Here is a 13,849-nt window from a genome sequence, read left to right as displayed (position 1 = left end):
TGATAGCCAGAAACCGGTCCTTGGATGCTTGATTCCGGTCTGGGAAAGACATGGCTTGGTAGTTCGGACTGGACTGTTCCCATGAAGCACAGGGTCAGAGCTGATTTGCATATAGCCAGTGTCTAACCCAGGGTGGTGTGGAGTGCAAAAAAACGATGGATTTAGGCCCAAATCCTTGTACTGGGGTGAATGTATGACATTGTTCTACATTCTGTCCATCAACTGTGTTTTTTGCAATTTTCATTACTTCTGAGACATATGTCATATGCAAAAAGAACATGGTCGGCCTCAGCTAAGAGTTCACCCTTAATGTCAGGCCTTGGCTTGGTGCATAAATGCATGGCATCTAGGCAATCATGCTCTATCATCACAAACAGTATCATTAATTGGCAAAAGAGATGATAGATTCCATATTTGCCATCTCTTCGAAATAAAATTATCTGCAGACAGAATTGTCTGTTCGTACCTAGTCAACCGATTATGGGTCATGAACTGAGTTTTTGTACTTGTCAATAGAATCTCGAAAGAGTGTGGGTCCATAACAGTTAAAGGGTATCCCAGCACTATGGGACACATGTATCAACCTATTTTGTATTTGCAAATGGTTCTAATTGCTAAATTTGACTGTTTGTGAATGCTTAAAAGCCTTTCAAAATTGTATGAAAGGCTTTGGCAGTGACTACAAATAGGAAATCACAATTTGCAATTTTCTAAGCACAAGAACCAAGCATTTTCTAAATGCAAATTTAGCATTTAGGAAATGCTATTACTGTCACCTCCAAGTCAATGGTATCCATGTGCAAGTTTGCGAAAAAAAACACAAAAAATTTATTATTTAAAGTGCCAAGTAGTGCACACATACCCCTAGGGCATATTTGCACTGTACTTGTGCACATTTGTTTTTTGTGGTGCTTCAGGGGGCCTTAGCCACATTAGGTAATGCAAAATCAAGGGTGCCCCGGGGGCTAAGGTCCCCCTGAAGCACAGACTTTCTTTGTATACTGGCACTGCAAAATAATGTATATTTGTTAGCATAATCTGGAATTCCTAGTGCTGGGGCTCAACACAATCTTTCTCTCAGCTCCAGGAAGGCTCTTATGCAATCATTTTCCCAAGGAATCGGATCAAACAAATCTCTGTGTGTCAACCCACTAGGGAAAAGTTTAGTATTCACTGTCTACAGTAGCCAACATTCCCAAAAACATCCTAACTTCCTATGGGGTTCGAGGTGGATACATTTGAAGAATGGTTTCCACTCTCTTTGGCAACACTTTCAAAGCTCCTTTCTCAATTATGTGTCCCAGACACTGAACTTCTTTTTGACAGAACTGCAGTTTAATGGGTGGCACTTTGTGTCCATTTACAGCCAGGTCATTCAGTAAGGCAATTGGGTCTTGTCTGCAAGATTCTCATGTCGCTGACTCTACAAATAGATCATTAATATATTGTACAAGTACTGAATTGTAAGACATCTGTAACGATTCCAGATTTCTTCTCAGGATCTGACTAAAAATAGAAGGATTTCTGTATATCCCTGTGGGTCACAACACCATGCTAATACTCTTTGCTGGAATACAAAAGAAAATAAAAACTGACTTTCTCCGTGCAATGGAACTGAAAAGAAAGTCTGGCACAGGTCTATTACTGTAAAGTATTCTGCAGTACATGGATTATGGAACAATATTGTGGCTGGATTTGGCACCACAGGACAACAATGGACCACTGTTTCATTTATTTTTCTTTATCCTATATTTCCCATTAGGCTTCTCTCAACTCATGATTGGAGAATTACAGGGACTCCAAATTAGTTCTCTCAAAATTCCTTTCTCCAACATGTCCTCTGTTACAGGAGCTATTCCTGCAAATGTCTTAGCAGTTAAACTGTAAAGTGGATTTTTAGGATACACTACATTTTCCTTCATTGTAATTCGGACTGGTTCAACACCTTTACTTAGTCAGAAATCCTTGCCTGCGAGATCCCAAACTTCTGCATTTACAATGTTTCCTAAATCTTTAGGTAATTCCTCACCTGTCAGTATGGAAATATTCCTGTAGTTGTCTGCTGTTACATCATTCAAGTCAAAATATCTTTATTCGGTTTCATGTTTGATGAAACCCTAAAAGTGCAATATAAAAAGAAAATAAACTATTCACAAGGGTGAACCAGATCTAAACAAATTGACAGTTCATCGTTTATGTACATTTGCAACCGAAGTCCCGGACACCTAGAAGAATGTATAACATCCACTAAAAGTAATAGGTTAAGTGACCACAGCTGTTGTGGCATGATGCCAGGAAAAGCCTATCTCGTGCGCGTTACTTCCAAGGTCATTTGTTGTATGCAAGTATTGTATCCAAACAGCAATCCAGACATGGAGGCAGCAAGATGGCTTTCTGTGAATATCTCTTCTATTCAAATTGATACTTTAAGCAGAATGAAGTCTATTCTTTTATAAACAACTGTGCCTTTAACCTCGTCCAAAGAGACGTATGACCTGCAAGTTGCAAGGACAGCGGCAGAGATACATACCCTATTATCGACAAATTGCCCGTGCATTTCGTAGAACTGTTAAGCCAAATCTTAAAACATGTCAGATACCAGTGTCATCGCACATGTATTTAGGACAATTTTTTCGGGACTGTTAGCACCCTTTGAAACAGTTCTGGGCATCTTCCCGAATTTTGTGCATTCTCTTTTCGGTGGCCAGCCTCTTATTTTGGGACTTGTAGCAGGAATATTATTTTTGTTCCTCCTGCTCCGATATGGCAAGCCAAGTCACAGACAAAACTCAAGCTACGATGGAAGAAACAATCCTAGCATTACGATACGGAGACCTTATCACTAAGGTCCTCGGATTGGCCTGGCTAAGAGATCTGAATACTACCTGGTTTCTTTCGTTCAGACCAATTTGGCAAAATTGCATCTTACCTGTGCTTCGATGTCTGTTATGCGGAGAAGAATGTGTGTTGGACGTCTGTCTTACACTACCATCAGCAGTACCAATAGATAGCGATGCTTTGCTGTGTCCGGTAACAACTCATGCAACGTGTTGTCCCCATGGGCTACCGATTCTGATGACGGCATTCGTTGAGACTTCACCATTACAATTAGGTGGCGGTGAAGTACGAGATGAAAGCGGCACCACACAGGTACAACCTTCTGTGAACATTGCTGATCTAGACACCTACGATGGCAATGCATCGCATATATGCACTATTTCTGATTTTTCAGCGTTGGCCCAACTTTCACCTACTGTTGTAGACGAATTCCTTACTGGCCTATCTGAGGTAATGTTCTCTCCTAACAACGAGAATAATATTTGAAATAGCGCGCACACAGCGTTCCCTGAACTCTGAATTCGCCTTCAGTTTTTATAAACAACACTACTGAAAACATTTGGAACTATTTTTTCCCATGAAAGCGAAATTTTTTTTTCCCAAATTCCAAAATATTTACCTTTTTTGGCACATGATACTCTGCTTAAAGTAGAACTATTCTTAGAGAACAGAACTTCTATTTTTAGAGACTCTAGAGACAATATTTTGAATCAGCCTGTAGCACTTATACAATCTTGTATGAATATGTGATGAAATGGTCTCAACCTCTTTTTTCTGTATTAAGAGCCATTTCATGAATGTAATTTTCGTGATTCATTCAGTCAACATTTTTAATGTACAAAAATCTTATCTGAATGATACCACTGCTTGAAAGCGTACAGTATAATACTCATTTTTCGTGTGTCTATACCATTTCAAATGCATTTGATGTATTTTGGGGTGGGCTGGAAAACACATGCATACTTATATGTTTATATATTGCTTAGTATTTAGTAATGATGGACATTATACACGGAGTGGGTGTTGTAAACGTATCTAGGACCCTAATTAAATATTCACAATTTATGCCCTTATGTGGTTATAACAAATCATATCCTTATAAAGGCATAAGAATCATATCCATATTTAGTAATAGCCAATACAGTCCAAATACGGCAAGGCTATTTCCTTAGACTCCTAGAAAGTACAACAAGTTCTTTAAACAAACCAAACCTCCAGCAACCTGGGAATTCCCCCTGCTTTTGTTTTGATTTGTCCTAGAAGTCCTGCGAGTCCTGAAAGAACGGCCAGTTCCTAGTGACGGTTCTTATTGACGTCTTATGTCCAACCTTATGTCAAACACGGCACCTTCCAGGTATAAATATACCAGCATTTGCCTTAAGCCACACACCTGAAGCCCAGCCGATGCAAATGCCGAAGGAAGCCGTCCCTCCCATTTGACGCACTGAAAAAGACGCTGTCTTTTCTCCTGCCGAGAAAATCCAGCTCCAGTGTTTCCAGTCACCCTTGCGGGTTACCGGGATATCGAGTCCTGAGAACGAGATACAAGACCTTCTTCATTTTAAAAGCAAGGTACGGAGCTGATTAGATCCTTAGAGAATTCTTGATTCAGAATCTTGGCAAAACTAACTTAACTTAAACAGCATCTCACTTACTCCTTCCCCCATACTAGGCTTAGGTTAGGTACACCGAGGTAGGCGTATTTAGTCAACTTTTATCAATGTATATAATTGTATATATTTTATCCGTTCTAAGAATCTTATGGCCCAGAAACCATATAAATGCTTTTACAGTATTATTTCATAATACTCCTTTTACTGTACGCACTTTACTTTATGACAAGTATTGCAATTGTGGCAATTCATTTCTCTTGCATGAGCAAGAAGACTGCTCTATAAATAACACCTTTTATTGAAAAAGCCCGTCTCTCTATTTCTCTGCACTCTGGCGAAACTAAGTATGCTCGATTGACTGAGTGAAATAGCTATCTATTGTTTTCACACGACTCTGGAGATATACTCCTTATTCTGGAGGGAGCAAAGTTGTCATGTTTATGCGGTTGTCAGAAGCTAATCCCTTCTTGTCTAATCAGGGAAGTTAACTCCTCCCTGTTCATTCGAGAAGGTTTCTAGTGTCTGCAGAGTGACTGCAGAGTGAGTGTGACTGCAGAGTAACAGTGACTGCAGAGTGACAGTGACTGCAGTGTGTGAGTGTGCAAGGTAAACAGTGTGTGAGTGTGCAGGGTGAACAGTGTGTAAGTGTGCAGGGTGCACACTGTGTGAGTGTGCAGGATGAACAGTGTGTGACTATGCAGGGTGAACAGTGTGAGTGTGCAGGGAGAGCAGTGTTTAAGTGTGTAGGGGCACTGTGTGAGTGTGCAGGAGAGGAACACTCAAACTAAGTCCACCACACACATACATAAGACCACACACAAAACAGCACACCACACACACATACACCAGACACACATACCACACTCACACACACCACACACAGACCAGCCTCTCACCACCACACACTCATCACCACTCACCACCACACACTCACCACTGCACACTCACCACCACACACTTACCACTACACACACAACCACACACCACCAGCCGTCAGTGCACGCTTTCACCAGGCGCAAACACCAGCAGCCATCAATGTACGCTTTCATCAAGCACAAACACCACCAGGCGTCCGTGCAGGCTTCCACCACGCACACAACACCAAATGTCAGTGTATTTTAATTTAATTTCATTTAATTTAATTTAATTTAATTTAATTTAAAAAACATTTTTAAAGCGCAGCGTTCACCCTACGGTTTCTTGGCGCTATATAGAAGAGTCCAGCAACTCCAGGCAGGACAACCTGGTGCAAAGAAGTGGGGATAGGTTTACAGTGAAAAAGCCTGCTTAAACAAAAAAGTTTTTAGGTCATTACGGAAAGAGGAATAGTGGGTGGCAAGTCGTAGATGGTCGGGTAGTGAGTTCCAAAAGGTGGGAGCCAGAGTTGAAAAGTTGGCTCCTCCTCACTTTTTACGTTTATAACGTGGGATTTGCAAAAGGGATTTGGAGGACGAGCGGAGCTCTCTGACCGGAACATATTCGTTGATCAGAGAGGAGATGAAGGCGGGAGCAGTGCCCTGGCGAGCCTGGAAAACCATACAGCCGGTTTTAAAAAGGGAGCGTTCCTTGATAGGAAGCCAATGAAGCTCTTTAAGGAGAGGTGTAGAGTGATGAAAGCGTGGGAGACCATACAGCAGACGGGCCGCTTGGTTCTGGACCATCTGGAGCTTCCGCAGGCTGTATGCAGGAATGCCGTTGTACAGGGCATTGGCATAATCCAGCCGCGAAATCACCAGTGCGGTCATGATCAGTTTAAGTGCTTGGGGGGAAAAGAAACGTGAAATAGTGCGAATAGTGCGGAGAGTGAGGAAACAGGAGGAGACGACAGAACCTATTTGTGAGTGTAAAGTGAGCTGGTTGTTCAATTTAACACCCAAGGTTTTAACCGTGGAGGAGGGAGTGGGGAGGGGACCAAGAGGAGGGGGCCAGAAGAGAGAGTTCCAGGGACTGGAAGAACCACCTGAGAGAACCAACTCGGTTTTATCCGGGTTCAGCTTAAGATGGTTGTGGTTCATCCAGTCCCTGATGAAAATCATAGTAGACTGAAAACTTGAAACTGAGAGAGGAGAGGAGGAGAGGTTAAAGATGAGCTGGAGGTCGTCCGCATAGTTATAAACGGTGACCTCCAGCTGCTGGAGTGCAAAGATTAAAGGAAAAATGTAAAGATTGAACAGTAAGGGAGAAAGAGAGGAGCCCTGGGGAACACCGCAAGTGACTTGGAGTGGGGTAGTTGTGAAATCCCCCAACCGGACCGCCTGGGTGCGGTCCCTCAGGAAAGAGGATAACCAGACCAGGGCTGAGCCCTCGATTCCCGCCGCCCTGACACGTGAAAGCAAGATGGTATGGTCCACCGTGTCAAAGGCGGCTGAGAGGTCGAGGAGCACCAGGGCCTGATGTTTGTTGTAATCCATGCCCTCCCTGAGGTTGTCCAAGACTGACACCACTACGGATTCGGTAGAATGCCTAGGACGGAAGCTGGCCTGACGAGCTGCCAGACCCCCATTTACTTCAACATGGGTGCTGAGTACCGAGGTGACATGGCGCTCAAGCACCATACCCAAATAGGGCAGCAGAGAAATGGGGCGGTAGTTGGCTGAGATGGATGGGTCAGCGCCGGACTTCTTTAAAATGGGCACTATTGTGGCTGATTTGAGAGCGGGGATCACCACTCCTTGTGTGAGGGAACTATTAAGAAAGGTAATAGGGGGCTGAGGACAAGTAGAATAGATATGTTGTAGGATTCGTGGTGGGCAGATGTCTGCCGGGGAACCAGACTTGACCTTGGGAAGTATCTCCAGGAATACTTCCTCAGTGAGGGGAGGAATTGAGGTAAGAAGGCACTGGACAGTGGGGGGGAAGGGTCAACAAAAATAGTGGAAGGAGGGGGGATGTTAGCCTTAATGGTTGCAATCTTGTCCAGGAAATAGGCGTTTAGTTGGTCACACAAGGACTGGGTCGGAGGGATTTGAGGTGAGGCCCTATCAGAATAAGCAAGGTTGTTAACTATACCGAAGATCTCCCTGGATTTGTTTTCTGCTGTCAGCATTTTAGTGGAGAAATAGATGGTTTTGGCAGCTAGGATGGCTTTTTTATATTCAGTTAATAAGGCTGAGTAGTGAATTTTTAATAAGGGGCAGTAGTTTCTTCTCCACTGCCTCTCTGCTTGCCGTACGGCTAGTTTATGCTTCTTTAGGTCGTCGTTGAACCACCTGTTGGAATCTTTAGGTCGTCGAGTAGAGATTCGACGTAGTGGAGCAACCGAATTGCAACCTCCAGCCAGCCAGGTGTTAATCGCGATGGCTTGTGAGTTGGATGATAGACCGGAGAGGGTCGGAGAGGAATCCTGAAGCAGGGAAGTCAGAGAAGGAAGATGAACTCGATTCCAGTTCCGCGCCCAGGTATTCTTGGCAGGCGGAACCTTGGAGACAGAGTTGAGAACGATAGAAAAAGAAATAAGGGCATGGTCGGACCAGGGACAGGGAGAAACAGACACTGGCGAAACAGAAAGGTTGAGGGACCAAACCTGGTCAAGTATGTGACCATGAGAATGGACGCTTGGGATGAGAGTGCATGCTTTCACCAAACACACGCACACATGCCACCAGCCATCAGTGCACACTTTCACCAGTCACACACAACACCAGCCGTCAGTGCATGCTTTCACTAGGCGCACTCGCCACCAGCTGTCAGTGCACCCTTTCACCAAGCACACACACCACCAGCCATCTGTGCATGCTTTTAACAAGCACACTCACCACCAGTCATCAGTGCACAATTTCTACAGGCACACACACCACCACCCATCAGTGCACATATCAATTGTTAACGCATCCATAAGTAACTATTGTAGCAATCGCAATATGGTGCCCTTTACTTTTAAACATATTCATCTAAAGAGCAGTATGCCACTATTCCTACTATTCCAACCCAACACACTTATTTCCACTACACACCGCATGCATACACTCCATAACACATGGCTATAAGACATTTGCCATTTACAATTCCATTAGCTCTAACTCAAAATAATTCGAGACCTATTGCATTTCTAATGCTTGTTATAGACTGGCACGATGATGGAGATCGCCCATGAAGCAGGGGTACCAAGCCTAGCGACTGCATTAATTACAGAATTAAGTACTGATACCCAAAGCGCCACATCCGACAGGTAAAGATCAGGGGCCGGGGCCTTATTACGTGTCAAACCAATAATATCTCGCCTTACCTCATCCACCGTTACTGTTAAAGTTTTGGGTGTGCCGCCAAAATTGGGTAAAGGTGGCAGGGCCGAAGGTCCCTTGAACATGCCCTTGAAATGACTACCCCAGTCATTCTCTGTGATATGTGCATCGATAACATTGTCGGCCTCAAACTCCTAAAATGGGGTTATTAATGATACTCCAGAACTCCTGCCTTTAAAGCCTCCCTGCGATTGCTAAGGGCTAGTTTATACTGCTTCCTTTGAATTTTAACTAGCGCATCTTTCCTCGGGGTAGCGTGCGTGGCTAGTTTCATCCTCCTGGCAGCAAGTGAGCATTCAGGATTAAACCCTCTAGGTGACCTTTCCTTTTGGGCGCCATGGGGAGGAACTGTCAATAATTTAGCGGCAGAACTGGAGATAATTTTGAAGGCACGAATGACAGACTCGTCTGACTCTGCCTTTGCATTCTGACAAATTTGGAACTCACCCTGACACATCACCAGAAGGGACTCACACAGGCTGTCTGAGGAAGTCTGCCCCCACCTGAGCCATCTCCCACCCTCTGTTGCCCACAAGACCCATCCTCCAGTGCTCTGTGTTTTTAAGTCAAATATGGGCCTTTTAACTTTAATGCACAGGTGATAGTGGTCACTGTAGTTAATGTCTAATATAGAAAAGTCAGAGGTCAGATAATAGAAGGGAGTTGAGATTATAATAAAATCAATATTGGAGGGTCCGCAGCGCAACCCCTTGAAGGTTGGGATTAGATACCTCCTAAGGGGGGCCATTTTTCCCATGGATGGTTGTAAATCCAAATCTCAGACTAATGCATTTAATTTCTCCCCCTGTCTACTATGTTCGAAGTGTACACCATCTTCCCGAGGACAAGAGGAATCTTCGCTAGCCCCCGAGCCCAGCCGCATTAAGTCCCCACATACATGCGTGTTAAAGTCCCCTAACAGGGCTATATTACCAGACCTATGTGTCAAGGCCATACAATTTGTCAAAAATGTGCATAAACGTGTGACATTACACACCTCAGGGAGAGAAGTGGCATAATAAAAGTTAAAAAGCAGTAGATTATGCGACCCTGAAGAAAAAGTTAGCGCCTGAAGACACGGGTTATCCGTGTTCAGTCCCACTATACCACTTCTTAAACTAAGTGATACATAGACTGCGAGACCACCTTTCGGTCGACCAGCCCTTGAAGGGGTTGCAGGCATGTTACAAACTTTGAATCCCTCTAAAAAAGTAAGCGTTTTCAACAGTCGAAGTCTCCTGTAAACAGATAATGTAATCTTTTTTGATAAAGGCAAACCACGCCGGATCCATGAACTTACTAGCCAAACCGACTATATTCAATGAAATGATGTTACAAAAGTTATTATCCAGCATTTGACTTCAAGAGGTCCCCTGAGTTAGCTGGACCTTAGGATCGGGTTGTAAAGGCACCATGGAATTCCTGGGAACTGGCCAAACCAGTCAATCGCAGGTGTCAAGTTGTCCCAGTGGCTCAAAAGAGTTGAAGAGAGGGACCGATGAGGACACTTGGGGCCATTCAAATAAGGTCGGGGTCACTGGTTTTCTAGGCCACAATGCCACAGGTAGAGGTAAGTAAAAATAGCCCAGGGAAAGTGCCCTAATGGAAGAAAACGTGCCAGTTCTGATACAGTGGCTAGCTGCATGGAGACTCCTTTCTTCCAAGTGTGGGCGATTAAAATGAATAATTATGCAAACACTACCGTTGCTTTTTTCAAGCCTCCTATCCAGGCACCCTACTGACCATAATAATGTGCCTTTCCACTTAAAGGCCCAAGAGTGTGTTGTTGTTAAGCCAATAAAGGACCTTATTCTTCAATTGATAAAAGTCCTCAGAAACACCCGGATTTAGGACTGGCACATTCCCTAGAACCACTACATATGGTGGTGCTTCCGGGGGTAGGTGGGTGGAGTTTAAACCCTGGGGCAGAGTGTCCATAGCACTGGAGGCAATAGTTAAAGCTTCCCCATCTGCTGCCCTTGTGTGAATAGCTAACTCCCTACGATGACTGGGTTCTAATCTAGTTAAAACCTGTGGGCATGCCCTCGCTTGCAATCTGCCTATGGAAGGTAAGGGTTGACTAATGCTTCTCGGAGGGCCAGACAGTGGAATAGTACTCCCTGGGTGCGACATTTGCACGTTATACACCTTACAGATGTAACAGGAACTGAAACGGCAATTATATCAGCTGCGTCGCTAGTGCAAGAAACAGGGTTGGAAGTTTTGAGGAGTTGAGACAAGATTGAAAATTATCTCTCAATAAGGGACAGCCTTTGTTTTATTGCTTCCAGTTTAGAGTCCAGGCGATCAAGAAGAGAGCTCAGACCAGCTTCAAGCATGGTCACCAGGTCGTCTTTCGATACAGGTACTGCACCCTGGGTGTTGGACATTGGAATATCCTCTTTAGGTCGTTTTGCCTTGACCCCGGGCATGGAAAATGCCCCCTTGGCCCCGGGTCTGACCCCACAATCAGACTGTCCCTCCTGCAAAACTATTCAGGGGGCTTAGGTTTGGGCTAGTGTCCTACTTCCTGATATAGGCCCCACAGTTAGCTGTTCACTGTAAGACTGTGTCTCAATGGCGGCAAGGGGTACAGGGATAACTACCAACTCAGTTCCCTCAACAGAGCCCTGCAACCCACCTGTGAGAGCACAGGCTGTTGAGGGTGGATTATTTGCCGGGGATCGGGAAAGTTGGCATGTCACCAGTTCAATTTCTTTATCAAGAACCCCACCGCTCTTTGTAAAAAACAGTCCATATGGTTGGTGATTGGAGCAGCGTGAATCAGCACAGCAGTCTTGCGCTTCCCCATAGTTCCCAAGTCTAGGTATTTTGTAGGTGTAAATATAAGTTTTCATGAATTCAAGCAGCAGTCCTTTTCTATCCTTTACCCTCTAAATCAGGTAACAGTTAACAAGTGAGGAGGAGCCAGCTGAAGTAATTAATGTGGTGCCCGGAAGGGGCTTGCCTTGTTAGGCTGGAGGCTGATGGGTCCAGAGGTGGATGAACTGTAGTAGGTAGCTGATGCTTGAATTGCCGTTGTCTGGGCCTCTAAGCAGTGACCTCAGTGTAGTTACTGGATAGTCAGATAAAGTGGAGATTTTGGACAACTATAGACTTTTTTTATATTGTATTTAGGGGTGGGGGCTGACCAAAAGGGGCATGTCAATGCCCTCAGCCACGCAACATTCCACAGTCTTTCTGCCCCCCTGGGAAGCAGATGGGGACATTAGCCCCTAATCTGCCCCCGGGGGGGTAGAAAGCCCAATAGATGCTAGGGATACTTTTTTATAATGTATTTAGGGGTGGGGCTGTTGATATGGACATGCCAATGCCCCCACCCCTAACCGGGGGGTTGAAAGCCCACTAGGCACCAGGGATTGTATTTTTTTTATATTTAGGGGTTGGGGCTGGCATGAATGGGCATACTAATGCTCCTCGGCAGAAAGCCCATTAGGAAATGGAGAGATGTTTATGGGCATGCCAGTGAGAAGCCCCATAGGCAAGGGTCGCTCCCTTTTTTTAGGCCCACATTTTGCCTGTTTCAGTGATACTTTTACTCTCATCTGCACCCAAGCTGTGGCAGGAAAGCACTAGAAACCAGGGAGAGTTTGTGATTGTGTCTAAACTGGACTGTGGCTGACGGTCTGCATGTACTGACATTTGGCTGGCATTTTGCTGTCAGTGTGTGTGGACCTACACTTGGCTAATGGTGTGGGTGGACTTGCGCTTGATGACGGTGTGTGTACATTTGCAATTGCGTGGTGGTGTTTGTGGAGTGGTGCTTTGCTGGCGGTGTACGTTGTCTGTTGCTTGGCTGGCGGTGTGCATGGACGGTACTTGGCTGCAGGATCAGACTGGCCATAGAGTGCACATGGCATTTCCCAAGTGGGCCAGAGGGGTGGGGGTCTGTTTTCTGGCTGCGGGTGGCAGTTTTGTCCAGTTGTGGCCTACGTAGATCTCCCAACATTTTTCTACCCAGAATCCCCTGCAAACCTCAATTGTAGCTAAAAGATATCATAGTTTATCACTTTTCTGTGTGAGAAAGTTGTGGGATCACTGGGCCGCCACAAATTTCCTACCACCCAGAGTTCACCCAGGTCGCCCTATAAAAATGGTTCCTCACTTGTGTGGGTGGACCAAGTACCTGCGACAGGCAAGGGCCCAAATCATATTGTGGAGACATCAAAATTACCAATTACAAAACAACCTGGTTTTTCAAGGGGGTCACCTGTGCTTTTGGTCCCGGGCGCAGGACTGCCATCTAGGGAAACCTACCAAACCCACACATTTCTGAAAACTAGACACCCGGGGAGTCCAGAAAGGTATGGATTACATGAATCCCCCAACATTTTCCTACCCAGAATCCACTGCAAACCTAAAATTTAGCTGTAAAAATCCAATTTTTCTTGCGTTTCTGTGTGGGAAAGTTGTGCGACCACTGGGTTCACACAAATTTACCACCAACCAGCCGCCCCACATATCCCGATAAAAATGTTACTTCATTTGTGTGGGTGGGTTAAGTACCAGCGACAGGCAAGGGGTCAAAGTGTATTGTGGATACATCAAAATTACCAATTACAAAAAGCCCTGGTTTTGCAAGGGGGGCACCTGCGTTTTTGACCCAGGGTTCGGAGGCTATTTAGGGAAACCTACCAAATCCACACCTTTCTGACAACTAGACACCTGGGAGAGTCTAGGGAGTTATGGCTTGCATGGATCCCGCAATACTTTCCTACCCAGAATCCCCAAACAACCTTGAATTTAGCTGAATGTTTCTGTGTGGAAAAGTGGTGGGATCACCGGGCCGACCCAGATTTCCCACCAAACAGCATTCCCGCAGGTCTTCTGATATCTGTGTGGGATCACAGTGATGGCACAAATGTCCTACCACAGAGCATTTCCCTTAGTCTCCCGATAAAAATTATACCTCACTTATATGGGAGTCCAATGCAGAATCGCCTAAAAATGTATTTTAAAAAAATGTGTTACTTAGAGTTGGTTGTGCTATACCCTTTGTTTTATGGCCCTTCCCAGCCACAGGCCCTTGGCCCACCCACACAAGTGAGGTACCATTTTATTCGGGAGACTGAGGGGAATGATGTCTGGTAAGTCTTTTGTGCCGGCACAGTGATCTCCTTCAGAAATGTGTGTTAA

This window comes from Lissotriton vulgaris, chromosome 5 (assembly GCF_964263255.1).
Source record: "Lissotriton vulgaris chromosome 5, aLisVul1.2, whole genome shotgun sequence".
NCBI classification, from domain to species: domain Eukaryota; kingdom Metazoa; phylum Chordata; class Amphibia; order Caudata; family Salamandridae; genus Lissotriton; species Lissotriton vulgaris.
Note: the sequence above shows the minus strand (reverse complement) of the source record.